Source organism: Bos indicus, chromosome 2 (genome assembly GCF_029378745.1).
Source record: "Bos indicus isolate NIAB-ARS_2022 breed Sahiwal x Tharparkar chromosome 2, NIAB-ARS_B.indTharparkar_mat_pri_1.0, whole genome shotgun sequence".
NCBI lineage: Eukaryota > Metazoa > Chordata > Mammalia > Artiodactyla > Bovidae > Bos > Bos indicus.
The window spans coordinates 52,705,106-52,720,000 of record NC_091761.1 but is presented as its reverse complement, the minus strand read 5'-3'; the positions used below and the strand labels follow the sequence as shown (position 1 = coordinate 52,720,000).

At 39.9% G+C, this 14,895-nt stretch overlaps 1 protein-coding gene across 22 annotated transcripts in view; it reads right to left on the bottom strand.

The window, feature by feature from the left end:
• GTDC1 (glycosyltransferase like domain containing 1) overlaps positions 1-14,895 on the bottom strand; it is a 494,398-nt gene that overhangs the window by 143,366 nt on the left and 336,137 nt on the right. The window lies entirely within an intron of this gene.

Genomic DNA, 14,895 nt, shown 5'->3' with positions numbered 1-14,895 from the left:
GGGTTAGTTGACTGATTCTGAAAGACAGAGAAGGGGAAGTTCTGAACTGAGGGAGCCCTGCGATCAAAGGAAAAGGGTGTGAAAGAGAATGAACCCTTCCAGGATTAAGATGCAAGCCAAAGAGTCTGGGGCCAGCTCCTGGGGTCTAAGGTCTAGAGAGGCCGTCTGGGGCCAGACAACAAAGGTGTCCTTAGGGGCCCTAAGGTCCATCCAGAGACTTGGCGCCTTCCCTGGATGGAAGAGTACATGAAGAAATGGCAAGCACATGCATGTAAGGCCAGGTGAGGACGAAGAACCATAGAATCAAGGAAAGCAACGAGGAACATCTGGAAGAACAGAAAGAAAGCTGAGAGTAACATCACACTACTGAAGTGAATTAAGAGCTCCTAAAGAATGTGTAGAAAAAGAACTAGGAGCTCTTAAAACTGTAAAAAAAAAAAAAAAAAAAAAAGAGGGTTTGTGTGTGTAAAACACTACAGAGGTGCTATAGCACCAGAAACAACAGGGAGATTTCGGTTTTGTTATGAAGTAGATCAGGGGTTTCCCAGGTGACTAAGTGGTAAAGAATCTGCCTGCCAATGCAGGAGATGCAGGAGACATAGATTTGATCCCTGGGTTGGAAGGATCCCCTTGAGAAGGAAATGACAACCCACTCCAATATTCTTTCTTGGGAAATGCCATGAACAGAGGAGCCTGGCAGGCTACAGTCCAAAGGGTTGCAAAGAGTCAGATGCAACTAAGTAACTAAACAACAACAACAACAATAAGGGAGTCAATTACTGGTTCCTCCCAGGACAGTTCATGTTGAGGGCATGGCAGGGGAGGCAGAAACTAGATGCTGGTTAGGGAGTGAGCACAAGGCAGAGAGGGGCAGAGAGGAGGAGAGTGGGGAAGGCAAGGTCAAGTTCTCTTTAATGGGGCAGGTGTCCACAGGAGTATTCAATTGGGGGTACTTGCCCAGGGAAGGCGGAGAAGGTAATGGCACCCCACTCCAGTACTCTTGCCTGGAAAATCCCATGGGCAGAGGAGCCTGGTAGGCTGCAGTCCATGGGGTAGCGAAGAGTCGGACACGACTGAGGACTTCACTTTCACTTTACACTTTCACTCATTGGAGAAGGAAATGGCAACCCACTCCAGTCTTCTTGCCTGGAGAATCCCAGGGACGGGGGAGCCTGGTGGGCTGCCGTCTATGGAGTCCCACAGAGTCGGACACGACTGAAGCGAATTAGCAGCAGCAGCAGCAGCAGCCCAGGGAAGGGAGCAGGATCCCAAGGAAACAGAAAAGTCTTACAAGATGGAAGTAGAAAAAGAACATAAGCTGTGATATTGGCAGGCAGCTTGCTGTGGAGGGGAAGGAGGACCTTATTCAAGAGAATGTACTGAACTTTCTTACAAAGTTGAGAGGGAAGAAGAGAAAAACAGTGTTGATAAAAAAGCAGTTTCAGATGGCAAGTGCAGAATCTAATGCATCCCCAGAGAGTTGGATAAGACTATCTATCTCAAGTGAGGTGAGGAGAGGCAGAGTTAGAGCTTAACTGAGCTGAGGGGTCAGAGTGTCACTGTGGAGCGGCGAAGGGCCATCACTGGTTCTGAAAGTGAGGGAGCACGAACACCCAGAACACCCAGTGGGGGTTCTGCTGCGACCTGGAAATCTAGTCTGGCTGTAGTATGCTGTGTTCATCCCAAAAGCTTGTGCTTGTTTCATAAGGTCTTTCGGGAAAAACCGCCTAAATATACATATAATCCACCTACCTGCCCACCACCCATGCACTATCATAAGCAGATGAAGCAGATATTGCATAGAGACAGATAAAACTCAAAGAATGGGGCTAACCTCCTTGGTATGCTCCAATAAAATACTACATTAATTCTTGATTTAAAATGAAAGAGATGGGAAAAGAATCTAATGTGTGCATATATATGCACACACACATATACACATGTATTTAAAACTCAGCCACTTTGCTGTGCACCTGAAAATAACACAGCATTGTAAGTTAACTACATTTTAATTTTTAAAAAGACTTCGGAATAGCTCATTTAGATTATCAGGTTAAGAAAATTTCTTGAATTATAATGAATGTTGTACTAATTTTTTTTTCATCTATCTACTGATCTCTAAAAACTCAGTGGTCACAACCTCAGTTTTATTAGGTTTTATAATGCTTTAATGAAAAATTAGAGCATTTATTTTTAAAAAATAGAAAGAAACTTGGGCATATACAAATTAGAGTTTCAGATCTCATAGATCCAAATATCAAAAAGGGACGTAACCAACTTTCTTACTGAAATAAATTCAAAATACTGAGGAGATTGTAAGGAACTAAAAATCAATAGGAAAGTTTCCATTGAGCACCACAAAAGGAAAAAAAAATGACTGTGACAATGTCCCCAACTTCTCCTAAACAAATGGTAAGAGAAAGAACATAGGTACATATGTGGAAAACAACAATAAAGCAAGTGGAGTAACCTATTTGTTTATGTCAGATAAAGAGCACCAGGCAAGCTTATAAAGGATTTTAAGAGAATTACAAACTTGGTACACAAAGAATTCACAATTAAAAAAAAAATCAATGGGGACTGAAACAACATATCTTCATTTTAGAAAACAGTATCATGACCCATCTTGTTAAAAACATCCATTTACATTGGCCAGCATGTGAACAAAACTGAAAATTAAAAGAGATGGGAGATTGGCTACAGGGTTGTATACAATGGGAATCGGTAACTGACAAGGAATTTAGCTGTGGGCAAGGTGCTAGGCTTGCTTTTATTCAACATGTTTCCTAAAGGTTCCCAAGGAAGAACAGAATCCCACCTTAACACAGGTTGTGAATGACTAACTTGATAGGTGGTGGGAATAAGGACATGGGAAGATGCGGAATATCAATATGGACAGAAATCCAAAACTCAGCTTATTAACATTATGAAACTGACAAAATAAAAATGAATCTGAATGCAGTAGGACACACTGAAAAGACTATTTGGATTTCCTGGAATTTGACCAGATGAGTCTGTGTGCTGACTGCACCAGCAAATTGATGCTGCTAAGCTATGGAACATGATCTACAGCAAAGGGAGAGACCAAGTCTGTGGGCGCAGAAATACTGTGCAAAAGCTGATTTCATCAGAGGCACCTGATAACTGTATATGTTTGAAAATTAGAGAGTTTTTAGAAGAGCAATAATAATGATTAAGGCAATGGGAGAATTGATTTATGAGGACAGATTAAAGGAGCTAAATATGAATAGCCTGGTTAAGTGACAACTAGAGGGGTACATAATAAGAGTCTCCAAGGAAAAAGCGTAATTATTTATCTGGATACAGCGGGGTATAACTAGGAGTAATGAGATGAAATTAAGAATGGGAAAATTTAAGCTGAATTTCAAGAAAAAGTCCCTGATGGTGTAAATTATTAGCTCATGGAATAAATTCCCTATGGAAATGCTATAGCTGGGGAAACTTCATAATAGAACTGGACAAAATACCAATAAATAATATAAGTAATAATCCAGTACTTGAAAGAAGGTGGTTACATGTATGCTTTCCTCATTGACTATATCTTCTCATATTTTTCTTTAATAATCTATTTAGAGTGATTGTTAGCCAAAGAAGTATTTAGACAATTGTCTAAATCTGAAAGGGAATATGTCCTTTAGGTGAGTGAGGCTAAAACTGCTTTAGTTTTCATATACTCTGCAGCAGTAAGCAGAAATAATTTTTTACTACTTTGTTTTAGCAGAGCTGGTCTTGAAGCAAGCTGGACAAACATATTACTGTTTCTAAAAAAATAAAACAAAACAATCCTCATCTACCATCCCACACAGTCTATTCTGATTCTCTGTGCCATGAAGCTCATATTTTTAGACATGTTTAATATAAACAATTTATTGCCATAATAGAAATCAAAAAACTTTATTTCAGCTTTTCTAAATGTAGCTCTATGGTCAATTACTTCACATCAATACCAAGATCAAATAGGCATAATACTAACAAGCAGTTTGCTTAATAATAGTCACCACACTAATTAACCCATCCAGAATGTTCTTAATCAGATGCTATTTGTAATGTACAGTTTAAGAGAAAGCTGGCAATAAATGGCTCTATGCTAAAAGAGAAAATAATACCTTACTGATGGGGTGATACTGGCTTTTTTATAGAAGTGGACAGAATGTTTGTACTATCCTGGCGGGAACTTAATGAAGTAACTATGCAAATAGGCACATGTCTGAACAATTCCTTTCTTCTCCCCAGCTCCAACTCTGGTGGAGGTGCTAATGAGAAGAGGAGAGGTACTGAGGTAAGAAGGGAAGAGGAGAAAGGAAAGAAGAAAACCAGGGAGCTGCCTTCTAGAGCATATGCCAGGTTTGCCATTTTATCATCCCCCTGATTTTTCACAAAGTCTTTATTGAATTTTTTACAATATGGTTTTATGTCTTGGCTTTTTTTGGCTGCGAGGCATGTGGGATCTTAGCTCCCCAACTAGGGATCAAACTTGCACCCCATACCTTAGAAAGTGAAGCCATAACTACTGGACCTCCAGGAAAATTCCCCACCCACCTCCAATTTTTCTTAAAGAAACGTTCTGTTCAGTTCAGTTTAGTTGCTCAGTTGTGTCTGACTCTTTGCGACCCCATGGACTGCAGCATGCCAGGCCTCTCTGTCCATCACCAACTTCGGAGTCTACCCAAACCCATGTCCACTGAGTCGGTGATGCCATCCAACCATCTCATCCTCTGTCGTCCCCTTCTCCTCCTGCCTTCAATCTTGCCCAGCATCAGGGTCTTTTCAAATGAGTCAGCTCTTCACATCAGGTGGCCAAAGTATTAAAGTTTGAGCTTCAACATCAGTCCTTCCATTGAACACCCATGAATGATCTTCAGGATGGACTGGTTGGATCTCCTTGCAGTCCAAGGGACTCTCAAGAGTCTTCTCCAACACCACAGTTCAAAAGCATCAATTATTCAGTGCTCAGCTTTCTTTATAGTCCAACACTCACATTCATACACGAGTACTGGAAAAATCATAGCCTTGACTAGACAGACCTTTGTTGACAAAGTAATGTCTCTGCTTTTTAATATGCTGTCTAGGTTACTGCCCACCTAACTCACAGAATGTCCTTTCTCTTTCCAAATCTCTCAGAAGACCTACTCAACTTTTTTTTTTAACTTTTAGAAAGATTCTGATTACTGCAGTTGTTTCCAATCTGTTATTAGCTATGGGACCCCACCCCCAATTTTTTCCCAACCAATAGGGAATCTTTGAAACAGAAGTTGCTGCTGCTGCTGCTAAGTCGCATCAGTCGTGTCCGACTCTGTGCGACCCAATAGACGGAAGCCCACCAGGCTCCTCTGTCCCTGGGATTCTCCAGACAAGAACACTGGAGTGGGTTGCCATTTCCTTCTCTAATGCATGAAAGTGAAAAATGAAAGTGAAGTCGCTCAGTCGTGTCCGACTCTTAGTGACCCCATGGACTGTAGCCTACCAGGCTCCTCCGTCCATGGGATTTCCCAGGCAAGAGTACTGGAGTGGGGTGCCATTGCCTTCTCTGAAACAGAAGTAGAACCTCGTTTTTGCTGCCTATCCTTCCCAACTTCTGTCCCCCAGTTTAGGTCTAGAGGCACTAACAAAAAACCCAATATTGTGTTGAGGGATGTTTAAAGACATAGTTGGAATAAGTACTTTGGCCACCTCATGTGAAGAGTTGACTCATTGGAAAAGACTCTGATGCTGGGAGGGATTGGGGGCAGGAGGAGAAGGGGACGACAGAGGATGAGATGGCTGGATGGCATCACTGACTCGATGGACGTGAGTCTGGGTGAACTCAGGCAGTTGGTGATGGACAGGGAGGCCTGGCGTGCTGCAATTCATGGGGTCGCAAAGAGTCGGACATGACTGAGCGACTGAACTGAACTGAACTGAGACCTAAATTTGATTGTTTCCTTGTACCACCTATAACCAAACATACGAACCTAGCACTGAACCTGTAGGAATGGCCAAATGTGTTATTCAGGTTAGTCTTAAAACATAAGATTTGAGAGGACCTTAAGTTGATGCCCTGGTGGCGCAGAGGTTAAAGCATCTGCCTGCAATGTGGGAGACCTGGGTTTGATCCCTGAGTCGGGAAGATCCCCTGGAGAAGGAAATGGCAACCCACTCCAGTATTCTTGCCTGGAGAATCCCATGGACGGAGGAGTTTGGTGGACTACAATACAGTCCACGGGTCGCAAAGAGTTGGACACGACTGAGCGACTTCACTTTCACTTTCTAAGTTGATGCTAGATTAAGGGTAAGCAAAGGAAATGCTCTAGGCTCCTTAGCTAATTTCTGCTGAAGTTGAGAAGCTAGTTTATGTTTAGCTGACTAACAGAGATAATTGGGGAGAAGGCAATAAAATGAAGCAAGTCAAGTCAAGTGAGGACATTAAGACTGATTCTGTGTTGCTGAAGAGCATGTCATGGAAGAAAAGTATGTCATGTGGACTATATTGTTTACAAATGTCTTTCTGAGAGATTTCAATAAAAAGTACTTACTACGTAAGTTCAACTTATAGAATCTCATAAATTAATACCCACAGATAAGAGTCCACAAGACAGATGATTAAGTCATGCTTCTCAAAGCAAATCTGGAAAATAGCGTGTGAGAAAAAAAATGATGCAAATGAGTGAATGATTAAATAAACAGAGAGATAGCATAACTGATCAAGGATTATTCCAAATACAAGGTAATGAAGAAAGAGGAGAGCCTTAGCAACTGGAATAAGGAAACTGGCAGGCCTGTGGGGCAGACAAGGGGAAAGGATAATGAAGAAGCCCAGCATGTGTCCATGTCGCTCAAGCTGGGTGAGAGAGCGCTGTGGCCACCTCTCTAGGCTAAAGTCTCATAAGGTATGATGTGTTCATCACGAGTTTCATGGGAACATGTGTATTACCCTAGAGAAGGGTTTGTGAGAGATCAAGTTTAGGATATGCTGGGTTAAATAAAGTTAGACATTTCTTTACTACAGAACTTCCCAAAGCACATGCTAGTATGTACAGTAAATATGTTGATTCATTCATTCATTCTTTTCATTCAATAAATATTTATTTAATATCTATTATGTTATACAAATACTATATTTACTGTTTCCCAAACTTAGCACTCAATGAAACAAGGACAATCCCCCACTGCATACACACAAAGAAGCACCTTAAGAATTAACATTCAATAAAAGATACCCTGGCAAATAGTTCTTGAGACCCTAGGTGGTACATAGCTTGAGTCAAAAAGCATGGGAAACCAGATGGGTGATGGCATATTTTACAGAGTAGGGATGGCAGAAGGAGGGGGAAAATTCATTTCTGCTCCAAATGGTGAAACTGAGCCCAAAAGTCATACACCAAGGCCACACATCAATAGAGAAAAGGAAGTCTGAAGATACCAGGAAAACTTGTGAAAAAAGTAACAGAAAAAGACATGGTTCAAGGCTAATATGGATGACAGCAGAAAAAAATATACATCGCTTGATTTTATCACAGCAATTTCTGTGGATTCCTGGATAGGAACCATAATTGAGACTTGAAGAGAAAGGAAACAGGAATCAAAAATAATTTTTCCAAAACCAACTGGGAAGACAAATCCAGGCACTTCAGTGATTGGGTGATTTATAACAAAAAGTTGATGGGTGATTTATCACAGAAACTATTCACTGTTTCCAAACAATGTGTTGGAAATTAATTACAAAATTAACATTTTTAGAATTTAGCCACATAAGCAAATATCAAAGATAATTAAAAAATCATGTTGCCCACATGTATCCAATATATCACTTATATGGTAAGCAGATTTATATAAACCTATAAAATATAAAAGTAAAGATCTTAATCTCACATTCTCATGTGTACACGCACACCCCCTATACTTTTTGCCACCCTATCTTCACTAAATAAAGGAATCACAAACAAGGAAGTCTGTCATAATTAAAACTAGATGTTTGAAGACCACAACATTAAACAAAAAGATTTGTGTTTGGTATTTGGTTGTAGGATGGCTGCTCTTCTTTACTGGAGATGGCTAAGGGCTAATATTCATAAAATAGATGGCACATGTCGACGAAGGCGGTTTCAACAAGAAACTCCTGGCAGAACATAATTTGAACAAATTTGAATCACACATGAGTCAGTCACAATCCACATGCACATAGCATAAATGCTTTGGGGGAACAGCCATCCAACACCACCATGGCTGGTTAGGCCACGTCATTTATTTTTTTTGATTTTGAATTTATTTTTATTTATTTATTTGGATGTGCCTGGTCTTAGTGGCAGCACTCGGGATCTTTGATCTTCACTGAGGCATGTGGGATCTAGTTCCCTGACCAGGGATGGAACCTGCGCCCCCTGCATTGGAAGCGTGGAGTCTTAGCCACTGGACCATCAGGGAAGTCCCTGGGCTGTGTCATTTAGATGCTCAAGTTCTGTGCCTGAACCAAATTTCAACTCCCATGGTGCAAATTTTCAAAGCCAACATGCAACACTGACATCAGTCTGAAAGGATACTGAGCAAGAGTGTCTTGCTTGGACTACGAAGAATCTGTTTTCTGACAAGATAGGAAAACACGATCCATAGAAACCAACCTCAGTTAAAATTAACAAGCAAACTCTACTTGTTAGTCTGAGAAATGCAAGCTGAAACTGAAAGCATATTTATGGTTATCAGACTGGCCTCATTATCCGTGTATGGTCCCGGATATGACACATTTAGTCAAGACAGCATCTTCTCTTGAAGGCTGCCAAAAAGAGAAGTTTCAGCTTCCTCTGTTGTTTAAGGTCCATCATTTTCTGATGTCTGTCCTTTAGATAGTTGGCATATATGAATATCATAAAAAAAAGACAGTTCTGTTCCCATGAGTCTATTTCTTTTATACTTTTTTTTAACCAGCATTTCTAAGAATTATTTCTGAAAATCTAATCCATTCCCTTTACCTTATTTATACCATTAATTTACATGGTTTCTTCTGGCAACACAGTTTATGTAATTAGTATTAATTAACTTAAATTATTATGCCTCAACTCCTCATTCTCTTATTTAAAAATTCTTATCAGAGTATAGTTTATTTACAATGTTGTGTTCATTTCAAGTATACAGAGAAGTGAATCAGTTGTATATACACATATATTCACTCGTTTTTAGATTCTTTTCCCATATAGGTCACCACAGAATATTAAGTAGAGTTTCTTGTGCTATACAGTAGGTCCTTGTTAGTTATCTGTTTTATATAGAGTAGTGTGTATATGTCAGTTCAGTTCAGTCGCTCAGTCGTGTCCGACTCTTTGCAACCCCATGGACTGCAGCACAACAGGCCTCCCTGTCCATCACCAACTCCTGGAGTTTATTCAACTCATATCCATTGAATCGGTGATGCCATCCAACCATCTCATCCTCTCTCATCCCCTTCTCCTCCTGCCCCCAATCTTTCCCAGCATCAGGGTCTTTTCAAATGAGTCAGTTCTTCGCATCAGGTGGCCACAGTATTGGAGTTTCAGCTTCAACATCAGTCCTTCCAATGAATACTCAGGACTGAACTCCTTTAGGAAATATGTATGTGTATATGTCAATCTCTCTTAATTCCAAAGCATTTTAGATTGTATACATTGATAATATAACTGCCTACTGGTATGAACAGTTTTTTTTTTTAATGCAATTTTATAAAATCTCTTTATGACATACTCTTCCCATACTGAAAACTTAAGGTCCTTATCAATGTGTGAGATTAGAAAAAGCTATCCTGCATGTTGCCACAACCCATGTTTATCAAATCCAGAGCCATCCTTGTGAACATATGCATACTTACTTTTCATGACTCACGTTCCTCACCAAAAAGTGCAAAGAACAACAAAACCTCAATACACAAGGTTTACTGAAGTAATTCAACACAGTTAACAAACAACACAGTTAGGCTAAACTGCAGACAGTGCAGCTTTATTTTCCTGTCTCTTCTTTAATCGTGCTCCACCCACTGGTGGTTAACTCCCTAAGATCTTAATACTACTTTCCAACTACCCAGGTCCTCCCCTCCTCCTATTACCATGCATCCCTTTGCAGCCTATCCTGGAACTAAGTCCCACTTTGGATCTACCCTGAATCCTGCTGTGCTCTTCACTCTTGGTCTTCTGGAAACTAACCTTAAATTCCCACAATGTATTAATCACCTTCCCTGCTCAATACATTACACCTTACACCTTTGCAATACCTTAACTGAAGGGAACTAATTACAAATGGGATGATTTTAGGTACCACAGTAAGCCTATGAGAAAGATTCTTTTGGGAGGATAGGTGGAGAAATCTCTGTGAAGCACCTTAAAGTAAGTCCATTCAAGCAATGGGTATGTTGAAGAGGGGAGAACTCAGGTGGTATTGGTACAAAGGACTGCATTGGCATTTCCTATATCTGTGAATTTATACATATCACGTAATGTCTCTGAAGCTCAATTTTCTAATCTATGAAATGGGATAACACACGGTTTTGCAAATTTCTTGAGAAATTTAAAAGAGAGTTAGTATTAAGGTGTAGATGAGCTAAGTAAGTCAAAGTTCCGCTTTCTTTGCACTTTATGTAACATCCATACTTAGGGAGTTATTCCTAAGGCCATCTTCGGTAACACTGGGTTTTCCCAGTTAGGAAATGAGTCACTGTGTTGAATCAGCTAGCAAATATTCATTCGACAAATATCTGAGCTCCTTGTATGAGCAAGAGGTTGTGTCTATATTTACAAAGCTTTTATAGCATACATAGTGATATTTAATACTTATTTTGGTCTCTCAGCCACAGAGATTGAAAACTATCCATATCATCCTTAAACTAAATTGTATTTACTGATTCCACTACTAACATGATATAAGTTTTCCATTTAAACATAACAATTTGCTCATCATTTGTTTCATTAATAACTCAGAAGTGAAGTTTTAAAAGCATCTATTCATTTACCCCACTTAATTTAATGATAGTATAAAAAAATGAGTTCCCAAAAGTGAATATGAAGCAATTTTTTTCAAGGAAGAGGAAGAGGCTGTTCTACATAGACCCAGCAAGTTGCTTTGTATGGATTAACCTTGTTAGCCAGTACATGTTCACATTACTCTGGGAATCTGTATCTTCTATAGCATCAATAAAGCATTGAAGGAAAACTCTAAAAATGGTCTCTAATTACGTTTCCTATTCCACAGATTTTTTTGGAAGCCATTATTTGGAAGTTGAAAGCAAGACAGTAAAATATGCTCGTATTGAAGAAAGGATCACTTCCTTCTTTCCAGGCAAAATAAGAATTCCTTTATGGCAGTTTCCAACTGGAGAGTTTCCATTACAACACGCTATCATTTCATGGGTGCTATGGACTGAAATGTGTTCCCTTAAAATTCACATGTTGAAGATCTAACTGTGAATGTGACTAAGTTTGGAGATAGAGTCCTTAGGTATGTGTGCATGCTAAGTTCCTTCAGTCGTGTCCAACTCTTCGTAACCCCATGAACTGTAGCCTGCCAGGCTCCTCTGTCCATGAGATTCTCCAGGCAAGAATACTGAAGTGGGTTGCCATACCCTCCTCCAGGGGATCTTCCCAAGCCAGGGGTCGAACCTGTGCCTCTTGCGGCTTCTGCATTACAGGTGCATTCTTTACCGCTGGGCCATTGCAGAAGCCCCTCTTTAGGAGGCAAGAAACAGATGGGGAAACAGTGGAAACAGTGTCAGACTTTATTTTTTGGGCTCCAAAATCACTGCAGATGGTGACTGCAGCCATGAAATTAAAAGACACTTACTCCTTGGAAGGAAAGTTATGATCAAACTAGATAGCATATTCAAAAGCAGAGATATTACTTTGCCAACAAAGGTCCGTCTAGTCAAGGCTATGGTTTTTCCAGTGGTCATGTATGGATTTGAGAGTTGGACTGTGAAGAAAGCTGAGAGCAGAAGAATTGATGCTTTGGAACTGTGGTATTGGAGAAGACTCTTGAGAGTCCCTTGGACAGTAAGGAGATCCAACCAGTCCATTCTAAAGGAGATCAGTCCCAGGTGTTCTTTGGAAGGACTGATGCTGAAGCTGAAACTCCAATACTTTGGCCACCTCATGCGAAGAGTTGACTCATTGGAAAAGACTCTGATGCCGGGAGGGACTGGGGGCAAGAGGAGAAGGGGACGACAGAGGATGAGATGGCTGGATGGCATCACCGACTCGATGGTCATGAGTCTGAGTGAACTCTGGGAGTTGGTGATGGATAGGGAGGCCTGGCGTGCTGCGATTCATGGGGTCGCAAAGAGTTGGACACGACTGAGCAACTGAACTGAACTGAGAGTTAAATAAGGTCATAAGGATTGTGCCATAATCCAATAGGACTATGTGGCCTAAAAGTAGAGGAAGAGATCTCTTTCTCTCCCCCTGCCACATGTGAGGATGCAGCCAGAAGGCAGCCACCTGCAAGTCTGTAAGACAGCTCTCCTCAGAACTGGCTATTCTAGCACTCTCATCTCAGACCTCCAGCCTCCAGAATTGTAAAATAAGTTTTGTTGTTTAAACCACCAAGTCTATGGCATTTTCTTATGGCAACCCTAGATGATGAATACAATGAGACATTATTTTGGAAAAGAGGAGAGAGAGTCAATACTGAGATGAGCGAAATTTCCTGAACAGAGTACCAGGAAAACGATGGAGTTGGAGGTACCACATCCATGTTGACAGAGAGTGACAACAAAAGAATACTGTACAAGAAGAGAGGGCTGACCATCAAAACTGATAAGAGAATCTAGGGGACGAAAAGAAGAAAAGGTGTGAATTTTCTTGTGAAACAAAAATGTTCCTTTTATTTACTTTTTTTACTAAAATAAATTTTAAAAGTATAGAAAATTGAGTTTAGGAGAGAATTTTTCTTAACAGTTTGTTCAGTTGTGAAGATATTTACTTAATCTCTTTAAACCTGGGTTTTCCCATATATTCAGTGAGAATGAGACCAGTCCCCTAAACTTCTCAGGGAAGTAGGAGGATCAAATTTCTAATCTAATTTATTGATTATCTTATAAGGAGGCAAAAAGGTACACTGGATCAGGCAGGCCTCTAGGTATGTCACATAGCTTTAAATTCAGGACTCTGCCACTTATTGGCTGCCTTGCGGAAAGAGCTTTCTCTCAGCCAGCTACCCCACCCGTACAATGGGGTTAGTAACAATGCTGCTGTGCAGTTCTGTTTTCCACGTTGTGTGGCACCTAGTAAGAGCTCAGTAAATACTATCATTTTTTATTTTTGATAATAATGAAGATCATCATCACTTTGTTGTTATGGTTACTAAAGAGACAATGTTCTAAAAAGTCCAGTTTTTGACTCAACTGGCCCTTTCACAGTTAAACTACTTACAAAATCTGAGATCCATGCCTTTTTCAAGATGCATTTTTCTTGTTAACCCTCACAAGTTTACACCTAGCCATCCATTTAAGGCAGGCATTTTAATATGTTACCTTATTTTCATTTGTATACTAATCAAAGATTTGTTCTCTGCCTAGAGGCACATTAATTACAAAAAGGCTCAATGTTATAAATCAAATATATTCCTCCCTTCATATTATTTGTTTCGTTTTTTCTACCTTAAGCTTTTCCTTGTCCTTCCTTTTATTTCTTCATTTTTCTAACTGAGAGTTTTCATCTTTCCCCTTCTTAAAGCTGCATAAACCAGAAAACTAAAACCAGGAAATTTAAAACATCAGTTTCCAGGTCTCTGAAGCATGAACAGATGGGCATCAAAAATCCAGTTCTTTTTTTTTTTTTTCCCTTTTTCATTTGCCTACCCACAACCTGAATAAATCAAAATTACCAGAAAATCCAACTTCCAGCACACCCCGTTCCCCACCACTTTGTTTTGCTACCACATTAAATGCTACAGCACTAAGTACTGATTCACTTCAAGTTCTGGTTGTACTGTTGTCTAAAATTTTTAAGCCACAAAAAAAAAAAAAAAAAAAAACTGTCTTTATTCTGAACTAATATTTGAAGATATAATTTTGTTAATTTTACATCTGAAATAAAGTCTTTAAATGTACAAAGTGAGTGTATAAGCACTTCCACTTTCTTCAGGTTTTCTATACTTTGCAGTATTTCTAAGTTTGGAAAAGAGGTTGTAAAAATATAACAGATGGGTAAACTGTTACTAGAATATAACCAAGGCTTGAAGGTAAAGAAAGACTTAAACAGTCAGTGAAAATACTGAGTGAAAAAGGTCAGAACAAAAAACCTCATTCAACATTTAAACAAATCGGAATGCCTACTATGTGGAAAATATGATGCTGTGAAAGTGCTGCACTCAATATGCCAGCAAATTTGGAAAACTCAGCAGTGGCCACAGGACTGGAAAAGGACAGTTTTTATTCCAATCCCAAAGAAAGGCAATGCCAAAGAATGCTCAAACTACTGCACAATTGCACTCATCTCACACGCTAGCAAAGTAATGCTCAAAATTCTCCAAGCCAGGCTTCAACAGTACATGAACTGAGGCAGAGGAATCAGAGATCAAATTGCCAACAACTGTTGGATCATCGAAAAAGCAATCTGTATGCAGGTCAGGAAGCAACAGTTAGGACTGGACGTGGAACAACAGACTCGTTCCAAATCGGGAAAGGAGTACACAAAGGATGTATATTGTCACCCTGCTTATTTAACTTATATGCAGAGTACATCATGAGAAATGCTGGGCTGGATGAAGCACAAGCTGGAATCAAAACTGCTGGGGGAAATATCAATAACCTCAAATATGCAGATAACACCACCCTTATGGCAGAAAGCAAAGAACAGAAGAGCCTCTTGATTAAAGTGAAAGACGAGAGTGAAAAGTTGGCTTAAAACTCAACACTCAGAAAGCTAAGATCATGGCATTCGGTCC